Raw genomic sequence first — 22,734 nt, 5'->3', positions numbered from 1 at the left:
GAGCCGCTCTCTGCCCTCGGCGCGGCTCGGCTCGCTTCGGCCCAACTCGGAGCCGCTCTCTCCGCGTTCGGCTGAGCTCGCTTCGGCTCGGCTCCCCGACGGCGGGCAAGCGGCGCCGCCTCACGTTAAACTCGCCCGGCTCGGGGCTCTCCTGCTGCCGCGTCCCGCGGGCGGCCCGGCCATCGCACGGACACGATCGGGAGCGCGGCGTGGCACAGGAGCTCATTGGGCTGTGACCGCACTCGCGCTAATTAGCGCGCACGAGAGCAGCGGGCTCGGTTCGGCTGAGCTCGGCTCCGTTCAGGCAGCCTCGCAAGCCTGGCCTCGGTTCGCTCGAGGCCGTCAGGTTCCGCCGGTCTCGCCTTGGTTCGGCCGAAGGAGGCGTCGTTCGCTCGTGTTTTTACAAATATCTTTCTATATTGACTGTATATTTCTATATTTAATTTTATACTTCTATAATACTTCCATTATTCCAAATAAAAACCCCGTCTCTAACCAAATAAATAAAAAAACCCTTCTTTTAAAGGATACTGCAATATTTTTTATTTATACTTTGTATAATTATACATTCATATTTTAATTTATCGTTTCTTTGGATGTATTACATTAATAATGATATATTATATATATAAAATTTTAAAATAGATTTAAATTATTATTTAAATTATGTATAATATCTACTGCTACAACTAATTTTTTCTGATATTTTAAATTTTTATATTTATCTGTATGTATTTATTATATATTTCTAAACTTAGATTTCTACCTTTATATTATTTGCATTTATAATTTTTACAATCAAAACACTGCCTATTGACCAATAAAGAAAACCCGCTTTATTTAAGTATTTTAAAAATATTTTCATGTTTATAATTTTCATATTTATATTTATAATTTGTTCAATATTACATGAGAACACACCTGCTCCTGCACCGCAGTGGGGCCCCCTCTCCTGGGGACCTTGGGGTGCCCCAACGGCATCAGAGCCCCGAGTCTTCACCCCCTTCTCCTCTATTTAGAAACTACACTGGAACTTTTTTCTGGAAATAAAGACATTACCTAAATCCTCTCCCCGTGTCCTAGACAGATGGATATTCAGTTATTAGTTGGCTGGGCAGCAGTTTCTTAAATAGAATGATAAACAAGATGTGAACATTTCAGCTACAAGCAAATAGGCAAATCTGAACAAGGTACTGGTGGGCGACCACTGAAGTTATTTTGAAGGAATTTTTTAAACAATAAAATATTGATACCACAAAAATAAAGCAAAAAGCTAACTACTGGCTAAGAAAAAATTAACTTTTGACAGCAACAACATTCCAACCACACAGGCTTTTTCCCGATGTCATACCTTATAACTACCTCTCTTGGGAATTCTCATCATGTATCCCAAAAGGAATAAATACCTCAGAGCGTCCTAAAGCAAAAAGTAGCACACATGAGCTCCTCACACTCCCGGGAGGCCTGCACAGCGTGCACTGAGTCTGCAACAAATTCTGCTCAGTGAGAGTCTGCAAACAAAGGTTCAATTGATGAATTGAACTGATTGTAAAGGGAGGTTTTCTAAGCACAGAAGCACAACAAAGAACAAGCAAAAACAATTCTTAAAAAAAACCTGCAAGTTTTATTTAGCATATATGCGACTGATTTCCACCCTGTGGCTTCTCACTTTGATTCGCGTCTGTAGGTTCAGGAAGATGACAATGCACACTCTGCCCTCCCTGAGCCCCCCACAGCAGCTGAGCGCTGCTCCGTGCGCTCAGATCGTCAGGAACTGGATTGCCCGCATGGACTGGAACTGCTCTGCTGCAGATTCAGGAGAGAGAGGCTGGCTGAGGCGTCGTCCCAATTCCATTTCTGTGTGACGAGAAGCGGTTTGTTCCCAACGGGTGCAACAATCCCCAGCTCGCTTCCATGGTGAGTACCGATGGCACACAAATGGCAGCCTGAGGAAATCGTGTTCTGGGCTCTAAGTGGTCGGGACAGGGTCTGATTTTTTGTTTTGCATCTGTATGATGATTAGTACGACAGGGCCCTGATCGATGACATGGCAGCACAGAATTAAAAACTCCTCAATAGGATTACATCGACTTCTAGGAAAAGACAAAAGCCTAGGACCCTTCTGAAATCTATTTTTAATGCGAAGCACACGGATTGTCACTATGCTGTGCCTTCCAGCTTTTCAAAGCAGCTTACCTCTGAAGACCAGAAAACATTGATTTCTACAGAAACAACGGGCAACCCCCAGGCTAATCTCAGCACTACTGTTTAATAGGGGATCTGCCAGCGTGCCAGTCCAGCTTCAAGTGTGCTTTATTTCAGTCTAACATCCCCTCAAAATTCTTCTCACATCTCCCAACCCTGACATCTTATTTTTCCCTAAAGCTTCTCATCATTAGCAATTTCCAAGTAACATGGTATTTTTACAACATTCAAAAATGTCATGCTGGACTGTGCTAGAGAGTAATTTGCAAATATAAGCTTAGCAAAGTTTGAATTGACTTGTCCAGAGAAAAAACCTACAAGTGAACACCTACACCTGCCTACAAAGAGCTAACAAGCCCCTGGCAGCTGCCAGCATCAAAGCACAGCGGATGTTTCTAATACAGGGTAAGGATAACAATATCACCTTTTGTTCTCTCCAGCTTGTTTTCCCTGCAGTCATATTTTGCTTCTTATGATTTTTTTAGTCTCTGCATCTTCTTGGACAGCACCGAGCCCGACGACAAGGATACGAGAGTCTTTCCCTGCCGTAGGGAGAGAACCAGGAAAACAGTTAAAATAAGAACAGGGTAGTTTGAAATTCATACTTCCAATGAGAAGCAACGCCTAACAAACAGAACAAAAGTAAACAAAGCATGGTACCTCCCTGGGGACAGAAGACTTACAAACTCTCCAGGATTTACAATTCTAGCGACCAACCCCTTCAGGACAGCAGCCAAGTGTCCCATGAGGTGGTGCTGCACCAAAGAACGATCTGAGAGGTTCCAAAGAGTGAAATGCACAATATTTTGCAAAGCCGTAAAATCTTGCAAAATAACAAAAATACAATAGATGTAAACTACAGGGTAAGAGTACAAGTGTTCACTTTAAGAGCTGGAACCATCCAGGTGAGCACCTGATAACTGGATCCTCACCAGAGTTTGAACCCTTCAGGACACAGAAGGGTTTTCCCCAGAAATTTCACAGACTGAGTTTTGATACAAGTATACTTGCCAGACCCTCAGAAACATCACCCATTCTCCAGGTGTCTGGAGAGAACTGCAAATGGCTCTCACGTAGTTTGAGCTAGCTCTGTAAGGTCTCAGGGTGAATTTCACCAGATGCAACCAAACTGGGCAACTCCCAGTGGGACAGAAGGAACCCAAAGCTTGGGTTCGCAGAGCTGCAGCAAATACTGAGGAAACAAACATAACAGCGTAAAAAATAATAAACCATCCTTTTTTTTTCTCTTGCTTTTGTTTTTTTCTTATTCAGATCAGCATAGCAATTAAAGAGAAGGTGAAAAACTCACCATTACTGAACATTTCATCATCTGTAGGCTGAGCATCCTTAGCACAGAGGACTCCAAAGTTAAAATTCACCGATCCCTGGGAAATAAAACCAAATATTGTATGATAAACAATCAAACAGCAGACGTAAAAATTTGTTTCCTCTAAGGACTTTCGGGTACGTATGTACCTTTGCATACATCCAACACATTGGAACATACACTTTATACCATCTCCTGATAAGTAAAAATTTACCTTTAAACTTTGATAGTACAGCATAAAATTATGAACTTAAATTGGTGATCTGTTATTATTAAGTTGGTGCCTAAAGTTATTTCTGCTGTCAGGTTCAAAAAAACATTAATTTTTTTTACTGGAATGAGCAATTGATTTCAAAGTCATCACAAGCCCACCAAAACACAAAGCAGTATTCACTGGATGGGTCTGTGAGCTAGAAGTAGTTAGGCTTGTACTTCCCTCTTGCTCTTCCAGAACCAATAAATCCTGTCAACAAAACTAGGATCTATAGCCCACTGCTGTGAAAGATTCTACGAGGATGATGGTTTGATTTGTGTTTAGAAGTTTTGATTTGAAATGGCCAGTTCAATGGATAAAGACAGTTTAGGTAGTATTACATTGCTATTATTATTATTTCTATTATTATTTTTACTATTACTACTGCTATTGTTATCATCTGCTACTGGAAGAAACAAACCAGTAGTACCTATACTTAATTACTTTTATTTCCAGGAAATAATAAAGAAAAAGAACCAAACCAAAAAAAGTCACTTCCTACCTTTTATATCAAGGGATGAAAAATTTCTCTTGGGCTCTTCTCCAATTTATCAAGACTCATAGCACTGAAAGGCAAACAAAACAGTGCTTTATAGAAGGGCAAGTGCACATTTCAAGGCTGAACCACCAACAGATTGCAGTGACAGCAGTTACAACATGAATCCTTCCTAGAGCCTCTGTTAAATGGAATGTTCTGTGGAACTGCCGTTTCTTTCCCAAAACACTAACTTCCAACACTTCCTAATCATATTTTGTATTTTAAAACAAAAGAAGTTAGTGAGACTCTGTGCGGAGGTCAGGTTTAAATTTATTTCCTTCTAAAGCACAGAGCTCTGTTCCATCACCCTTCACTTCGGCTCTACACTGAATCGTGGTGAGCATTTGAGGAGTGCTCAATAACCAATTCTATTTCTCTCTTTTTCTAGCTCTCTCTATTCCTAAATCATTCCAGACAAGTCAAATGAAAAATGAAAAAAACAAGTTCAGCATCAAAGTCACACTTTTTCCCGTTGTCTGGTCAAGAACAGGCTCTAAATCCACTTACTGCTGCCTTCAACGATTCAGACTTGCAAAAGCATTCTTACATATTTTACAGGTTTATCATAAAACCCACAGAACGCAAGCTCTGAATTACAGGAAAAGGTACACAGGCAAATATCTAAAGGGATCACTTATTAGTAAATACATACCTTGGTAGAGATCGCACTGAGAACCTTTCTGAGGGACTCTAAGGGACGCATGTTTTCTGAGCATCCTATAAACAAGAAAAGCTAGGATATATTACAGGACATCCCCACTTTTTCTACATATTCAAATAGGATTTTTAATAAAAACAATTCAGTTAAAAAAGAAGGAAGAAAACCAAGCTAATTTTACTCAGCTGTATTTACTGCCGATTTAGAGAAAAATGCCGGGCAGCGTCGGCCGTTGCGGCACACGTCGCGCCGGCAGCAGGGCCTGCCGGGAGTTGGAGTCTCGGGCTAGTAGCCACTCATGTGCCGCGATAGCCGTTGCGTCACACGCCGCGCCGGCAGCAGGGCCTGCCGGGAGTTGTAGTCTCGGGCTGACAGCCACGGCTCCGTCCCCCGCCACCGGGAGCTGCAGTCCCTCCCGGGCATCAAACGGGTCCTTCGCCCCAGGGCGGGGAAGGACCTGAGGCAGGACCGCTCCTCCCGAATGCCCTCTCTTTTCCCCTCCAACTCTTTTTCTTTTTTTAACGCTGGTTTTCACCCCTTTCCCTTCCCTTCCCTTCTGCTCTCCTGCTTTCTTTCCTTTCCTTTCCTTTCCTTTCCTTTCCTTTCCTTTCCTTTCCTTTCCTTTCCTTTCCTTTCCTTTCCTTTCCTTTCCTTTCCTTTCCTTTCCTTTCCTTTCCTTTCCTTTCCTTTCCTTTTTTTCCCCTTCCCTTTCCCTTTCCCTTTCTTTTTCTTGTATTTGTAATCTTGGTTTTCCTTCCTAGCTTTAGAATCAAAAAGCAGCAGTAGTAACTTTCTGGCTACCTGGGAGTAAAAAAAAACCCAAAACTATAATGATTGAAAGAAAACTATTTATTCCCTGGGAGCCTGAAATTTTCTACTGCTGCACATGACACAGAGCTTTTTATTCCTTCTTATATACAGTTGATATTTTATACTCGCTTTATACACCGCCCCCTGCCGTCTGCACCGGCGCTCTGCAGGCAGAGTGCTGCGGCGTCGTTCGGTTCTGTTTAAATAAACTCGGCTAAATTAGGCTTGGTTCGGCTTAGGTCTAAAATCGTTTCGGTTCGGCTTTTCGTCTAAATTCGGCTTTTCCGGCTCTTCGGCTGAACTCGGCCCGGTTGGGCTAAAGTCGGTCATATTCGGCTCTTTGTCTAAATGCGGCCAATGTCGGCTACAGTCGGCTATCGGTTACACTCGGCTATCATCGGCTCTTCGTCTCAAGTCGGCTGTGTTCGGCTACACTCGGCTCTTCGTCTCAAGTCGGCTGTGTTCGGCCACACTCGGCTCTTCGGTGAAACTCGGCTATTTTCGGCCACACTCGGCTCTTCGGGGAAACTCGGCTGTTTTCGCCCACACTCGGCTCTTCGGCTCTTCGGAACTATTCGGCCCGGCTCGGCTCCCTCAGGGCGGGAAAGCGGCTGTCAGAGGACCCCGGCACAGCGAGGCGTTTCCCCACATGCCTGTCACAAACCCGCCGAAATACGCCCGCCCGCGGCGCCGCTGAGACCACAGCATGTGTCGGGTACACTTGAAACGTCACAGAAAATACCACCGGGGCCGCGCCGGGGTCGGTATTCCATGCAGGCAGTCCACTGACACCCACCCCGGTCCTCCACTTCCCCGCCCTTTTCGCCGCCCTGTTGAGAAGGTCAACCAAAAGTCCGCGACATCCGCGACGCGCCACTCCCAAGGTGGCGGCCTCTCGGTGCAGGGCTGCAGTACCGCGCTCTGCCCACAAGGCGGCAGCACTGCCGCCCGCCCCAGCCGGGGGCGCAGCGCGCCTCGGGGCTGCGGGCAGCGAAGGCGGCAAAAAAGAACAGGGGCGACCCCCGCCAAAAACTGCTCTGAAATAAATGCCAAAAACCTGCCTCTTACCCCACCAGAATCAAACAAGGCCCCTTGCTTTAAAGCCATGTTTAAATAAATTTTTTATTTCCATTTTTCGTATTTATATTCACATGCATAGCTATAGTGGACATTGATGTAGCATGTAATTTATATAACATTATTCTATTTCTATTATTTATATTTACTTATATTTTGTGCTTTTATAAATATCTTTCCACATTGATTGCATATTTCTATGTCTAAAATTACATTTCTATCATGCTTTCACTATTTAAAATACAAATCCCATCCTAACTAAATAAATACAAAAAAGCTCTATTCTTTTAAACTACATTGAAATATTTTTATATTTATAGCGCTCATGACTATATTCACATTTATATTTGCAGTTTATACTTAAGTATTATATTAATCATTATGTATAACATGTATCCTATTCAAATAAGAGATAAATTATTTTCCTAATTATGTACCATATCTACTGCTACAACTTATTTTTTCTTACATTTTTAATTTTTATATTAACCTTCAGCTATTTATGATCTATTTCTATTCTTAGATTTCTACCTTTATATTATTTGTATTTATAATGTTTATACTAAAACACCTGCTTTTGCCAAATAAAAAAAAAAAATCCCCTTTATTTTAAACTACTTAAAAAAACCTAGAGTATATCAATCTGGTATAACATATAACAAATGATAGATATGATAGATGTAAAATTGATATAAATATTGTAGTGTATTATAGGAAATAAATAAAAATCAATATGATCCATAACACAAGTAATACTGTATAAATGTTATATTTATGTTATTTTATATTTCAAATAATTTAACATTTCTTTATATATTTGCATATACTTGACAAACATTTCTATATTTATACTTGGGTTGCGATTTTTTTCTGGGTGTTTTCTGGGTCTTTTCTTGCCCTTCTTCGAATTTTTTTCTGGGTTATTTCTTGTCCATCTTGGGGGTTTTTTCTTGCCCATCTTCAGACTTTTTTCTGGTTTTTTTCTTGCCCATCTCAGAGTTTTTTTTTGGGGGTTTTTTTCTGGGTTTTTTTCTTGCCCATCTTGGGTGATTTTCTGGGGTTTTTCTACGTTTTTTTCTTGCCCATCTGGGATTATTTTCTGGGGTTTTTTTCTCGTTGCTTTCTTGCCCATCCTGGGCTTTTTCTGGGTTTTTTTCTTGTCCATCATGTGGTTTTTTTCTGGTTTTTTCCTGCTCATCTTCGTCTGGTTTTCTGGGTTTTAAGCCAAAATCGGTACATATCATGTCAGTTCATGCAATACAACCCGGCTGGGGATTTTTTATTCTAAATTTAACAAGGAGTCGCAAAACCTGGAAAGCAAAAGTCACACACACAAGGTTAAATCCAGTCAGCATGCACTCACACACGCAGAGACGAGCAGACACAGACAGACACAGCCACGTGCTCTCACACACGCTCACACAATCTTTCCACTTAAATGCTCACTGCGGCCCTTACTCGAGATGCTGAAGAACGTGCTGTGACACATCTTCTGGCTGCCGCTCCTTGAGGTAAAATGGCAGATCCTGGGGAAATCAGCAGCCTCGGGGACCTGTGAGACGACAGGAAGGGTCAACGAGTGGCTATCTGACAGCTAGGACTTGTCTCCTCTCTGGACTGATAAATTTTCTACCCAAAATCCAATAGAAGACAGATGTATAGGTACATAGAACATAAGCCACCATAGGCAGATACAATACAAGCCAGGACTTGCAAAAATTCTCTGGAAGATGAATTCTTGTGCCCTATTCCCTTTCAGAAGAAGGAACCTACACAACTACTGCAGTCATCTGAGGAGGTGCATCTGAAAAAAAAGTTAGGACAACAGTCAGACGGTTCAATGATAACTGAAGAGCTCCAGATATCCTGTGTCCATCTACAAATCCCATCTAGAGTCCAACTACACCCCACACTGCACATTACAAATCCCCGGGCCCTCTCCTATTGCACCAGGCTATGCGGCAGGGCAGAGCAGCTCGGGCACAAATGTGTGCTGACAGCCGTGACACAGGATGGACAGGACAGGACAGACAACGGGGACACAACACAGACAGAAAATTCTAGGCAAGGAAAATGGCTGCAAGGACTGAGAGAATGCAAAAGGAGATGACCGAGTTCAAACTGATGGTGAGCTGATGAGGCTCAGAGAACCCCGAAGGAAGAAGATGATAACTGAATGATTTCTTCTAAGAACTGCAAAGATGGATGCCTAGGAATCCTACGGTCAGAATCCTCTACCTAACCTCATATTACGCCAAGTCCTAATCCACCAAAATGGATCCAGGTGGGGGCATAGCTGTCCATACAGCCCAGACCAAGACCTGACAAGACATCAGATGCGATGCTTCCAAAGAGAGAAGAGAGTCTGACGCCTGTCTGAGCTCCCCAGTCAAAAGTTCTGTGGCCTGGGTGCCAGGCCAGGGAATGCAGAGATCACAGATGCTAACAATGATGCCAAGATTAATGACAGGCACCCCTAAGGTAAAAGACATGGGATACACAAACAACACACAATTCACAACAGACAAGTGACACGAGACACACCGGGACTGCTCTGCCCTGCTGCACACCTCAGCACTGTGATCAAAAGTGAGACTTGGCTTCTATGGGGCCTAAGGGGCCACTTCATTAACACCCCCCCACCTCCAAACTGGACTCAAAACCCCCTCCCTGTAATCCCCAAACCAGCACCGTGCTTTCAGCCCCTCTGTGGGTCACGGCCCTCTACTTATCTCTCATACAGCTGGGGATGCTGGTCCCTGTCAGGTGCAAAGAAAGGCCACCTCATCAGATGGGAAGGTCCTGCTGGCACCGGGCTGGTGTCTCTCAGACAGCTAGATTAAAGAGAACCAAACATCAGTGCCTGAACTTGGCACCGCATCGGCCAAAACCCCACCACTCTGCTACTCACCGCGCTCCTAAGAAGGCCCGGCACCTCCTAACCCTGACCCTCTGCCACACGTGGAATGCATCTGCACCTGAAAGAAAGTTAGAACACATGTCAAACATCACCAGGATAACTCACAAGCTGCAAACACCATATGTCAATCTAGGAACAACATCTAGAGCCCAAGTACAGCCCACATTACAAATTTCAACTCCCCAAGGCTTGTCCTATTGCAGCAGGCCATGCGGCAGGGCAGAACAGCTCCGGCAAAAAATGTGTGCACACACCCGTGACACAGAAAGTGACAAACAGGGGGGACATGAAACACGACACATCATGCTTGTGGTGAGGGCCTCGAGGGGAGAAGGCAAAAGGGACCCCAAAGACACACCAGGGAGCACGGCACACCGGACAACAGGATACAGACCGGAGCTGTTCTGCACTGCCCGCCTGAAAGCTGCCATCAAAAGTAGAGCCTCTCCCTTTAGCTGTCCTAAGAGGCCTTTGGAGAAGATTGCTTTCCCCTCTGCTCATTTTTGAACCTGTCCCAAGAACTCCCAATCTGCTACTCCACCATCTCCAGACCGTGGCCCCCGACTTATCTTTTGGATGATCGGTGAGGGGAATCCACGCTGCACCTGAAATGAGTCTGCCTTGGAGGGCTCTGTGATGGCCTGTGAGCCTCTCGGTCAGCTGCAATCAAGAAAACCAAAACCAAAGTATGAGTCCAGAGTTATGTGGGCCAAATCCCTGCAAGTCAGCTACTTGCCCTCTCCTGAGTGTGCCTGGCTCCTTCAGGCTCCAGCTTCATCCTGATTCCAAGGCTGTGGCCTTCATTAGGAGTGGCACCTGGGTTACAGAAAGACAAAGTTAAATGGCATTCCTCTGAGTGCAGTGGATCACCTTGTATGCTGTAAGCCATGGGAATGCCTCTGCTAGGCTTCTGAACAGCTTTGTGTGGGGGGGCCCTCAAATAAACACCCTTTCTCACCCTGCTGCTTGCAAACCCGCTCCCAAGAAATCCTAAACTGGATACCTGATCACCCTCCCTCTCCCAGGCACCATCCTCAACTCACCTGAAGCCTCAATCTCAAACATCATCCTTGACACTGGGCAAATCCCTCTTGTGACACGATGAATCTGCTGAAAAATTGTTGTGCTTGAGAGCTGAGCAATAACAGCCAATTCTCTCCACTGCTCACCTTGACTGCTGGCATCCAGATTGACTTCCTGAAAAGAAAGACAAAGAACAGAGCTGTAACACACTCACCATACACACTTCTGCTGCAGAGACAAATGGGGCCTCACCTGCTTGGGGCAATCCCCTCACCCGGGATGGGGCCCTCTGGCACACATTTAATCCATCTGAATCTGAAAAAAAAGTTAGGACAAGAGTCACACTCTTGTAGGATAACTGATGAGCTCCAGATGCCCTGTGCCCATCCACAGATCCCATCTAGCGTCCAACTACACCCCACATTACACATTCCAAGTCTCCAAGACTTCTCCTATCGCACCAGGCTGTGCAGCACGGCAGAGCAGACCCATCCCAAATGTGTGCAGACACCCGTGACACAGGACAGACAGGACAGACAACAACAGGGGACACAACAGGAAAAGAAATCTCTTGGCAAGGAAAATGGCTGCAAGGACTGAGAGAATGCAAAAGGAGATGAGTGAGCTGAGACCGATGGTGAGCTGATGAGGCTCAGAAAACCCTGGGGGACGAAGATGATAACTGAATGATTAATTCCAAGAACAGCAAAGATGGATGCCTAGGAATCCTACGGTTAGAATGCTGTACCTAACCTCATATTATTACAAGTCCTAATCCACCACAATGGATCCAGGTGGGGCATAGCTGTCTATACAGCTCAGAACTAGACCTGACAAGAAATCTGACTGGATGCTTCCAAAGAGGTAACTTTTGACTGGGGAGCTCAGACAGGTATCAGAAACTCATATATGGCCTGGGTGCCGGGCCAGGGAATGCAGAGATCAGAGATGCTAACAATGATGCCAGGGGTACTGACAGGGCCCTCCAAAGGTAAAAGACATTGGATACACAAACAACACATAATGCACAACAGACAAGTGACACGAGACACACCGGGACTGCTCTGCCCTGCACACCTCAACACTGTGATCAAAAGTGAGACTTTGCTTTTATGAGGCCTAAGGGGCCACCTCATGAACATCCCCCACCTCCAAAGCTGAATCAAAAACTCCACCCAGTATTTCCCGAAACAGCACCATGACTTCATCCCCACTGTGGGTCGTAGCCCTCTACTTATCTCTCATACAGCTGGGGATGCGGGTCTCGGGTGCAAAGAAAGCTCACCTTGTCAAACGGGAAGGTCCTGCTGGCACCGGGCTGGTGTCTCTGAGACAGCTAGAGTAAAGAGAACCAAACATCAGTGCCTGATCTTGGCACCGCATTGGCCAAAACCCCACCGCTCTGCTACTCACCGCGCTCCTAAGAAGGCCCGGCACCTCCTAACCCTGACCCTCTGCCACACGTGGAATGCATCTGCACCTGAAAGAAAGTTAGAACATATGTCAAACACCACCAGGATAACTCACAAGCTGCAAACACCTTATGTCAATCTAGGAATAGCATCTAGAGCCCAAGTACAGCCAACATTACAAATTCCCCCTCCCTATGGTTCGTCTTATTGCAGCAGGCCATGCGGCAGGGAAGAACAGCTCTGGCACAAATCTGTGCACACACCCGTGACACAGAATGTGACAAACAGGGGGACATGAAACACGACACATCATGCTTGTGGTGAGGGTCTCGAGGGGAGAAGGCAAAAGGGACCCCAAAGACACACTAGGGAACACGGCACACCGGACAACAGGATACAGACCGGAGCTGTTCTGCACTGCCCGCCTGAAAGCTGCCATCAAAAGTAGAGCCTCTCCCTTTAGCTGTCCTAAGAGGCCTTTGGAGAAGATTGCTTTCCCCACTGCCAATTTTTAAATCTGGCCAAAGAACTGCCAACCTGATACTCTCCCATCGTCTCATCTCCAGACCGCGGCCCCCGACTTATCTTTTAGATGATCGGTGAGGGGAATCCACGCTGCACCTGAAATGAGTCTGCCTTGGAGGGCTCTGTGATGGCCTGTGAGCCTCTCGGTCAGCTGCAATCAAGAAAACCAAAACCAAAGTATGAGTCCAGAGTTATGTGGGCCAAATCCCACCAAGGCAGCTACTTGCTCTCTCCTGAGTGTGCCTGGCTCCTTCAGGCTCCAGCTTCATCCTGATTCCAAGGCTGTGGCCTTAATTAGGAGTGGCACCTGGGTTACAGAAAGACAAAGTTAAATGGCATTCCTCTGAGTGCAGTGGATCACCTTGTGTGCTCTAAGACATGGCAATGCCTCTGCTAGGCTTCTCAGCCTTGTGTGGGGTGCCCTCAAATAAACACCCTTTCTCAACCTGCTGCTTGCAAACCCCCTCCTAAGAACTCCTAAACTGGATACCTGATCACCCTCCGTCTCCCAGTCACCATCCTCAACTCACCTGAAGCCTCAATCTCAAACATCATCCTTGACACTGGGCAGATCCCTCTTGTGACACGATGAATCTGCTGAAAAATTGTTGTGCTTGAGAGCTGAGCAATAACAGCCAATTCTCTCCACTGCTCACCTTGACTGCTGGCATCCAGATTGACATCCTGAAAAGAAAGACAAAGAACAGAGCTGTAACACACTCACCATACACACTTCTGCTGCAGAGACAAATGGGGCCTCACCGGCTCGGGGCAATCCCCTCACCCGGGATGGGGCCCTCTGGCACACATTTAATCCATCTGAATCTGAAAAAAAAGTTAGGACAAGAGTCACACTCTTGTAGGATAACTGATGAGCTCCAGATGTCCTGTGTCCATCTACAAATCCCATCTAGAGTCCAACTACACCCCACATTACAAACTCCAAGTCTCCAAGACTTCTCCTATCGCACCAGGCTGTGCAGCACGGCAGAGCAGCCCCATCCCAAATGTGTGCAGACACCCGTGACACAGGACAGGACGTGACAAACAATAGGCACAAGACACAGACAGAAATCTCTTGGCAAGGAAAATGGCTGCAAGGACTGAGAAGATGCAAAAGGAGATGACCGAGCTGAGACCGATGGTGAGCTGATGAGGCTCAGAGAACTCTGAAGGAAGAAGATGATTACTGAATGATTAATTCCAAGAACAGCAAAAAGACGGATGCCTAGGAATCCTACAGTCAAAATCCTCTACCTAACCTCGTAATATTACAAGTCCTAATCCACCATAATGGATCCAGGTGGGGCACAGCTGTCCATACAGCTCAGAACAAGACCTGAAAAGACGTCTGACTGGATGCTTCCAAAGAGAGAAGAGAGTCTGATGCCTGTCTGAGCTCGCGAGTCAAAAGCTCTGTGGCCTGGGCGCCAGGCCAAGGAGTGCAGAGATCACAGAGGCTAACAATGATGCCAGGGTTTCTCACAGGCCCCCCTAAGTGAAAGATATGGCATACGCAAACAACACATAATGCACAATAGACAAGTGACACGATGCACACCGGGACTGCTCTGCCCTTCTGCACACCTCAGCACTGCAATCAAAAGTGAGACTTGGCTTTTATGGGGCCTAAGGGGCCACTTCATGAACACACCACACCCCCCCCCCCCAAAACTGGACTCAAAACCCCCTCCCAGGAATTCCCAAACCAGCACCCTGCTTTCATCCCCTCTGTGGGTCACAGCCCTCTACTTATCTCTCAGACATCTGGGGATGCCAGTCTGTGTCAGGTGCAAAGAAAGGCCACCTCGTCAGCTGGGAAGGTCCTGCTGGCACCGGGCTGGTGTCTCTGAGACAGCTAGAGTAAAGAGAACCAAACATCAGTGCCTGATCTTGGCACCGCATTGGCCAAAACCCCACCGCTCTGCTACTCACCGCGCTCCTAAGAAGGCCCGGCACCTCCTAACCCTGACCCTCTGCCACACGTGGAATGCATCTGCACCTGAAAGAAAGTTAGAACATATGTCAAACACCACCAGGATAACTCACAAGCTGCAAACACCTTATGTCAATCTAGGAATAGCATCTAGAGCCCAAGTACAGCCAACATTACAAATTCCCCCTCCCTATGGTTCGTCTTATTGCAGCAGGCCATGCGGCAGGGAAGAACAGCTCTGGCACAAATCTGTGCACACACCCGTGACACAGAATGTGACAAACAGGGGGACATGAAACACGACACATCATGCTTGTGGTGAGGGTCTCGAGGGGAGAAGGCAAAAGGGACCCCAAAGACACACTAGGGAACACGGCACACCGGACAACAGGATACAGACCGGAGCTGTTCTGCACTGCCCGCCTGAAAGCTGCCATCAAAAGTAGAGCCTCTCCCTTTAGCTGTCCTAAGAGGCCTTTGGAGAAGATTGCTTTCCCCACTGCCAATTTTTAAATCTGGCCAAAGAACTGCCAACCTGATACTCTCCCATCGTCTCATCTCCAGACCGCGGCCCCCAACTTATCTTTTAGATGATCGGTGAGGGGAATCCACGCTGCACCTGAAATGAGTCTGCCTTGGAGGGCTCTGTGATGGCCTGTGAGCCTCTCGGTCAGCTGCAATCAAGAAAACCAAAACCAAAGTATGAGTCCAGAGTTATGTGGGCCAAATCCCACCAAGGCAGCTACTTGCTCTCTCCTGAGTGTGCCTGGCTCCTTCAGGCTCCAGCTTCATCCTGATTCCAAGGCTGTGGCCTTAATTAGGAGTGGCACCTGGGTTACAGAAAGACAAAGTTAAATGGCATTCCTCTGAGTGCAGTGGATCACCTTGTGTGCTCTAAGACATGGCAATGCCTCTGCTAGGCTTCTCAGCCTTGTGTGGGGTGCCCTCAAATAAACACCCTTTCTCAACCTGCTGCTTGCAAACCCCCTCCTAAGAACTCCTAAACTGGATACCTGATCACCCTCCCTCTCCCAGGCACCATCCTCAACTCACCTGAAGCCTCAATCTCAAACATCATCCTTGACACTGGGCAGATCCCTCTTGTGACACGATGAATCTGCTGAAAAATTGTTGTGCTTGAGAGCTGAGCAATAACAGCCAATTCTCTCCACTGCTCACCTTGACTGCTGGCATCCAGATTGACATCCTGAAAAGAAAGACAAAGAACAGAGCTGTAACACACTCACCATACACACTTCTGCTGCAGAGACAAATGGGGCCTCACCGGCTCGGGGCAATCCCCTCACCCGGGATGGGGCCCTCTGGCACACATTTAATCCATCTGAATCTGAAAAAAAAGTTAGGACAAGAGTCACACTGTGGCAGGATAACTGATGAGCTCCAGATGTCCTGTGTCCATCTACAAATCCCATCTAGAGTCCAACTACACCCCACATTACAAACTCCAAGTCTCCAAGACTTCTCCTATCGCACCAGGCTGTGCAGCACGGCAGAGCAGCCCCATCCCAAATGTGTGCAGACACCCGTGACACAGGACAGGACGTGACAAACAATAGGCACAAGACAAAGACAGAAATCTCTTGGCAAGGAAAATGGCTGCAAGGACTGAGAAGATGCAAAAGGAGATGACCGAGCTGAGACCGATGGTGAGCTGATGAGGCTCAGAGAACTCTGAAGGAAGAAGATGATTACTGAATGATTAATTCCAAGAACAGCAAAAAGACGGATGCCTAGGAATCCTACAGTCAAAATCCTCTACCTAACCTCGTAATATTACAAGTCCTAATCCACCATAATGGATCCAGGTGGGGCACAGCTGTCCATACAGCTCAGAACAAGACCTGAAAAGACGTCTGACTGGATGCTTCCAAAGAGAGAAGAGAGTCTGATGCCTGTCTGAGCTCGCGAGTCAAAAGCTCTGTGGCCCGGGTGCCAGACCAGGGAATGCAGAGATTACAGATACTAACAGTGATGCCAGGGGTACTGACAGGGCCCTCAAAGGCCTAAGGTAGAAGACAGGAGATACACAAAACAACACACAATGCACAACAGACAAGTGACACGATGCACACGGGGACTGCTCTGCCCTGCACACCTCAGCACTGTGATCAAAAGTGAGACTTGGCTTTCATGGGGCCTAACGAGCCGTTTAATGAACACCCCCCGCTCCAAACTGGACTCAAAAACCCCTCCCAGGAATTCCCAAACAAGCACCATGCCTTCATCCCCACTGTGGGTCGCAGCCCTCTACTTATCTCTCAGACATCTGGGGATGCCAGTCTGTGTCAGGTGCAAAGAAAGGCCACCTCGTCAGCTGGGAAGGTCCTGCTGGCACCGGGCTGGGGTCTCTCAGACAGCTAGATTAAAGAGAACCAAACATCAGGGCCTGATCTTGGCACCGCATTGGCCAAAACCCCACCGCTCTGCTACTCACCGCGCTCCTAAGAAGGCCCGGCACCTCCTAACCCTGACCCTCTGCCACACGTGGAATGCATCTGCACCTGAAAGAAAGTTAGAACATATGTCAAACACCACCAGGGTTACTCACAAGCTGCAAACACCTTATGTCAATCTAGGAATAGCATCTAGAGCCCAAGTACAGCCAACATTACAAATTCCCCCTCCCTATGGTTCGTCTTATTGCAGCAGGCCATGCGGCAGGGCAGAACAGCTCTGGCACAAATCTGTGCACACACCCGTGACACAGAAAGTGACAAACAGGGGGACATGAAACACGACACATCATGCTTGTGGTGAGGGTCTCGAGGGGAGAAGGCAAAAGGGACCCCAAAGACACACTAGGGAACACAGCACACCGGACAACAGGATACAGACCGGAGCTGTTCTGCACTGCCCGCCTGAAAGCTGCCATCAAAAGTAGAGCCTCTCCCTTTAGCTGTCCTAAGAGGCCTTTGGAGAAGATTGCTTTCCTCTCTGCTCATTTTTGAATCTGTCCCAAAAACTCCCAACCTGCTACTCCACCAACTCCAGGCTGTGGCCCCCGACTTATCTTTTGGATGATCGGTGAGGGGAATCCACGCTGCACCTGAAATGAGTCTGCCTTGGAGGGCTCTGTGATGGCCTGTGAGCCTCTCGGTCAGCTGCAATCAAGAAAACCAAAACCAAAGTATGAGTCCAGAGTTATGTGGGCCAAATCCCTGCAAGTCAGCTACTTGCCCTCTCCTGAGTGTGCCTGGCTCCTTCAGGCTCCAGCTTCATCCTGATTCCAAGGCTGTGGCCTTTATTAGCAGTGGCACCTGGGTTACAGAAAGACAAAGTTAAGTGGCTCTGAGTGCAGTGGATCACCTTGTATGCTGTAAGCCATGGGAATGCCTCTGCTAGGCTTCTGAGACACCTTGGGAGGGGCTCTCAAATAAACAAATAAAGACCCTTTCTCACCCTGCTGCCTGCAAACCCCCTCTCAAGAACTCCTAACTGGATGCCTGCTCACCCTCCCTCTCCCAGTAACCATCCTCAACTCGCCTGAAGCCTCAATCTCAAACATCATCCTTGACACTGGGCAGATCCCTCTTGTGACACGATGAATCTGCTGCGAAATTGTTGTGCTTGAGAGCTGAGCAATAACAACCAATTCTCTCCACTGCTCACGTTGACTGCTGGCATCCAGATTTACTTCCTAAAAGAAAGGCAAAGAACAGCAGTGTAACAGAGTCAGTTGAGAGGTGTAACAGAGTCTGCTGCAGAGGCAAATGGGGCCTCACCTACTCAGGAGAATCCCCACACCTGGCATGGGGCCCTCTGGCACACATTTAATCCATCTGAACCTGAAAAAAAAGTTAGGACAAGAGTCACACTGTTGCAGGATAACTGATGAGCTCCAGATGTCCTGTGTCCATCTACAAATCCCATCTAGAGTCCAACTACACCCCACATTACAAACTCCAAGTCCCTGGGACTTCTCCTATCGCACCAGGCTGTGCAGCAGGGCAGAGCAGCTCGGGCACAAACGTGTGCTGACAGCCGTGACACAGGATAGGACAGACAACGGGGACACAACAGGAACAGAAATCTCTTGGCAAGGAAAACGGCTGCAAGGACTGAGAGAATGCAAAAGGAGATGAGTGAGCTGAGACCGATGGTGAGCTGATGAGGCTCAGAGAACCCTGGAGGAAGAAGATGATTACTGAATGATTTATTCCAAGAACAGCAAAGACTGATGCCTAGGAATCCTACAGTCAAAATCCTCTACCTAACCTCGTAATATTACAAGTCCTAATCCACCATAATGGATCCAGGTGGGGCACAGCTGTCCATACAGCTCAGAACAAGACCTGAAAAGACGTCTGACTGGATGCTTCCAAAGAGAGAAGAGAGTCTGATGCTTGTCTGAGCTCCCTAGTCAAAAGTTCTGTGGCCTGGGCGCCAGGCCAAGGAGTGCAGAGATCACAGAGGCTAACAATGATGCCAGGGTTTCTCACAGGCCCCCCTAAGTGAAAGATATGGCATACGCAAACAACACATAATGCACAATAGACAAGTGACACGATGCACACCGGGACTGCTCTGCCCTGCTGCACACCTCAGCACTGCAATCAAAAGTGAGACTTGGCTTTTATGGGGCCTAAGGGGCCACTTCATGAACACACCACACCCCCCCCTCCAAAATTGGACTCAAAACCCCCTCCCAGGAATTCCCAAACCAGCACCCTGCTTTCATCCCCTCTGTGGGTCACAGCCCTCTACTTATCTCTCAGACATCTGGGGATGCTGGTCCCTGTCCGGTGCAGAGAAAGGCCACCTCGTCAGCTGGGAAGGTCCTGCTGGCACTGGGCTGGTGTCTCTGAGACAGCTAGAGTAAAGAGAACCAAACATCAGTCCCTGATCTTGGCACCGCATCGGCCAAAACCCCACCACTCAGCTACTCACCGCGCTCCTAAGAAGGCCCGGCACCTCCTAACTCTGACCCCCTGCCACACATGGAATGCGTCTGCACCTGAAAGAAAGTTACAACATATGCCAAACACCACCAGGATAACTCAAAAGGTGCAAACACCTTATGTCAATCTAGGAATAGCATCTAGAGCCCAAGTACAGCCAGCATTACAAATTCCAACGCCCCACGGTTTCTCCTACTGCAGCAGGCCATGCGGCAGGGCAGAACAGCTCCGGCACAAATGTGTGCACACACCCGTGACACAGAACGTGGCAAACAGGGGGGACATGAAACACGACACATCATGCTTGTGGTGAGGGTCTCGAGGGGAGAAGGCAAAAGGGACCCCAAAGACACACTAGGGAACACAGAACACTGGACAACACAACACAGACCGGAGCTGTTCTGCACTGCCCGCCTGAAAGCTGCCATCAAAAGGAGAGCCTCTCCCTTTAGCTGTCCTAAGAGGCCCTTGGAGAAGATTGCTTTTCCGGCTGCCAATTTTCAAATCTGCCCCAAGAACTCCCAACCCACTATTCTCTCATCTCCAGGCCAAGGCCCTCGACTTATCTTTTGGATGATCGGTGATGGGAATCCACGCTGCACCTGAAATGAGTCTGCCTCGGAGGGCCTCGTGATGGCCTGTGAGCCTCTCGGTGAGCTACAATAAAGAAAACCAAAACCAAAGTATGAGTCCAGAGTTATGTGGGCCAAATCCCACCAAGGCAGCTACTTGCCCTCTCCTGAGTGTGCCTGGCTCCTTCAGGCTCCAGCTTCATCATGATTCCAAGGCCTTCATTAGGAGTGGCACCTGGGTTAGAGAAAGGCAAAGTTAAATGGCATTCCCCTGAGTGCAGTGGATGACCTTGTGTGCTGTAAGACATGGGAATGCCTCTGCTAGGCTTCTGAGAAGCCTTGTGTGGGGGAGGCCTCAAATAAACAAATAAAGACCCTTTCTCACCCTGCTGCCTGCAAACTCCCTCCCAAGAACTCCTAACTGCTCACCCTCCCTCTCCCAATCACAATCCTCAACTCACCTGAAGCCTCAATCTCAAACATCATCTTGGACCTTGGGCGGATCCCTCTTGTGACATGATCAATCTGCTGAATAAAATGTTGTGCTTGACACAGCTTGGAATCTCAGGGAGTTGCACTCCTCAATTAAAAAAAAAAAACAAAACAAAAAAAACCCAACAAAACCAATCCCAAAAACAAACAAAGAAAAAAAACCAAACAAACAAAACCCACACAAACAATAAATCCCAAAACACCTAACTCCCCACAGAAACAAAAAAACTACAGAAAACATCAAAAAATCCAAAACCCCCACAAAAACCAACTAAAAACCCCAAAATGAAAACCAAAAAAAACCAAAAATTCCACCAAAAGAAATCCAACCAAAAAAACAACCAGAGCAAAACTAAAAATTACAAAAGCACCTTACCACTCCTAAACACAAAACCCAAAATCACAAACCTAAATACTCCCTGTATTCCATGCTGTTTTCTTCACAGAATCTTCCAAGCCTCTGTGCTTTAGATGCCCAGAAACACCTGCTGAAAAGATGCTGAGACGGGCTGAAAAAGCCTCTTCACTGAAATGAGGAGAGCTCTTACCCCAGCACATCCCAGAGAGGGAATGAAGCCCCTCAGCCACGGCTGGGGTTAATATACCCCTGATTGTGCCCGCCTCTCGTTCCCATGCCACCCGGGAAAAGGGAGGGGGCGAATCCCACCAAGCCCTCAGAGCAGCTGCAGCTGTTTGGCTCCTCTGACTCACGTTCAAGGGCAGTAAAGGGCTTGTTATAGAAGAAAACTTTTCAGAAAAGTAACAGTGCTTTCTTTTTTTGCAACAACTACTTGGAGCAGAAGAACAGAAAACTGGCAAGATATAAAACTTTGTGGTAAGGTTACATAGCTAGATCAATTGGGTAATTGGGTAATTTGCTGTTACCTTACATAATTATTCTGTGTTTACCAAAAGCCATCTAATAAATTCACACCCAAAACTCCAGCAGCCCAGCTGGCCCTACCAAATCTCTATGTTTATGCATACAGTAAACAAAACCAAAATCCCAGTAATACCTATCAGAAGTCTGTGAAAGAAACCTCTTGAAATTGATCCTACCTCAAATACAAAACAACCCATGCAAAGTTAGCTTGACTCAATAAACAATTTACACAGAGCTAATAACACCAAGAAATAAAACAGCACACCATATACCACCAAAGAATATAATAGTGAAGAAAAAAGAAACCACTTTTTTTTTTTTTAAAGCTTTTGCCAAGACTCCAACAACAACTTCTTCTCCTTCTGAAATGTCCCTTCTCCTTCCCAAATTCCTTACAACTTCTGAGTTTACATCCAAGCAAAAAGCAAAATTCGTGCACTTGTGCGTTCGATGCTCCTGCCAGATTCTCTGTTTCCCTCCACATCTTCTTACACTTTCAGTCTTCACTCTGTCCTGCCGTGATGAGTTTGACGGACGAATTGGTAAACGTTAAGAGAGGATTTCCCTGCCTCCCTCCCCAGAGCTGGTTTCCTTAGTGCATTTCACTCAATCCCAGGCCGGCAACGATGCACGCTCACCTCAAGCGTGCAAGGCTCACAGCTGCTCGGCTAAACTCGGCTCTAATCGGCTAAACTCGGCCATTGTCATCTGCATTCGGCTGGACTCGACCCTTCGGCACGGCTCGGCTCGCTTCGGCCGAACTCGGAGCCGCTCTCTGTGCGCCCGGCGCGGCTCGGCTCGCTTCGGTCGAACTCGGAGCCGCTCTCTGCGCTCGGCGCGCCTCGGCTCGCTTCGGCCGAACTCGGAGCCTCTCTGTGCGCCCGGCGCGGCTCGGCTCGCTTCGGCCGAACTCGGAGCCGCTCTCTGCGCCCGGCGCGGCTCGGCTCGCTTCGGCCGAACTCGGAGCCGATCAGTGCGCCCGGCGCGGCTCGGCTCGCTTCGGCCGAACTCGGAGCCGATCAGTGCGCTCGGCGCGGCTCGGCTCGCTTCGGTCGAACTCGGAGCCGATCAGTGCGCCCGGCGCGGCTCGGCTCGCTTCGGCCGAACTCGGAGCCGATCAGTGCGCCCGGCGCGGCTCGGCTCGCTTCGGCCGAACTCGGAGCCGATCAGTGCGCTCGGCGCGG

At 47.5% G+C, this 22,734-nt stretch overlaps 1 long non-coding RNA gene across 1 annotated transcript; it reads right to left on the bottom strand.

Annotated features, from left to right (window-relative positions):
• Positions 1-1,669: 1,669 nt before the first annotated feature.
• Positions 1,670-5,169, bottom strand: LOC131569906 (uncharacterized). Its single transcript, XR_009275818.1, has 5 exons — positions 4,976-5,169; positions 4,288-4,351; positions 3,515-3,590; positions 2,630-2,747; positions 1,670-2,035 (listed from the first exon to the last, which is right to left on the bottom strand). It is a non-coding gene; the product is annotated as an uncharacterized LOC131569906 (long non-coding RNA).
• Between the last annotated feature and the right edge of the window lie 17,565 nt (positions 5,170-22,734).

This window comes from Ammospiza caudacuta, chromosome 31 (assembly GCF_027887145.1).
Source record: "Ammospiza caudacuta isolate bAmmCau1 chromosome 31, bAmmCau1.pri, whole genome shotgun sequence".
Lineage (NCBI taxonomy): Eukaryota > Metazoa > Chordata > Aves > Passeriformes > Passerellidae > Ammospiza > Ammospiza caudacuta.
This window is presented reverse-complemented; position numbering and strand designations above follow the sequence as displayed.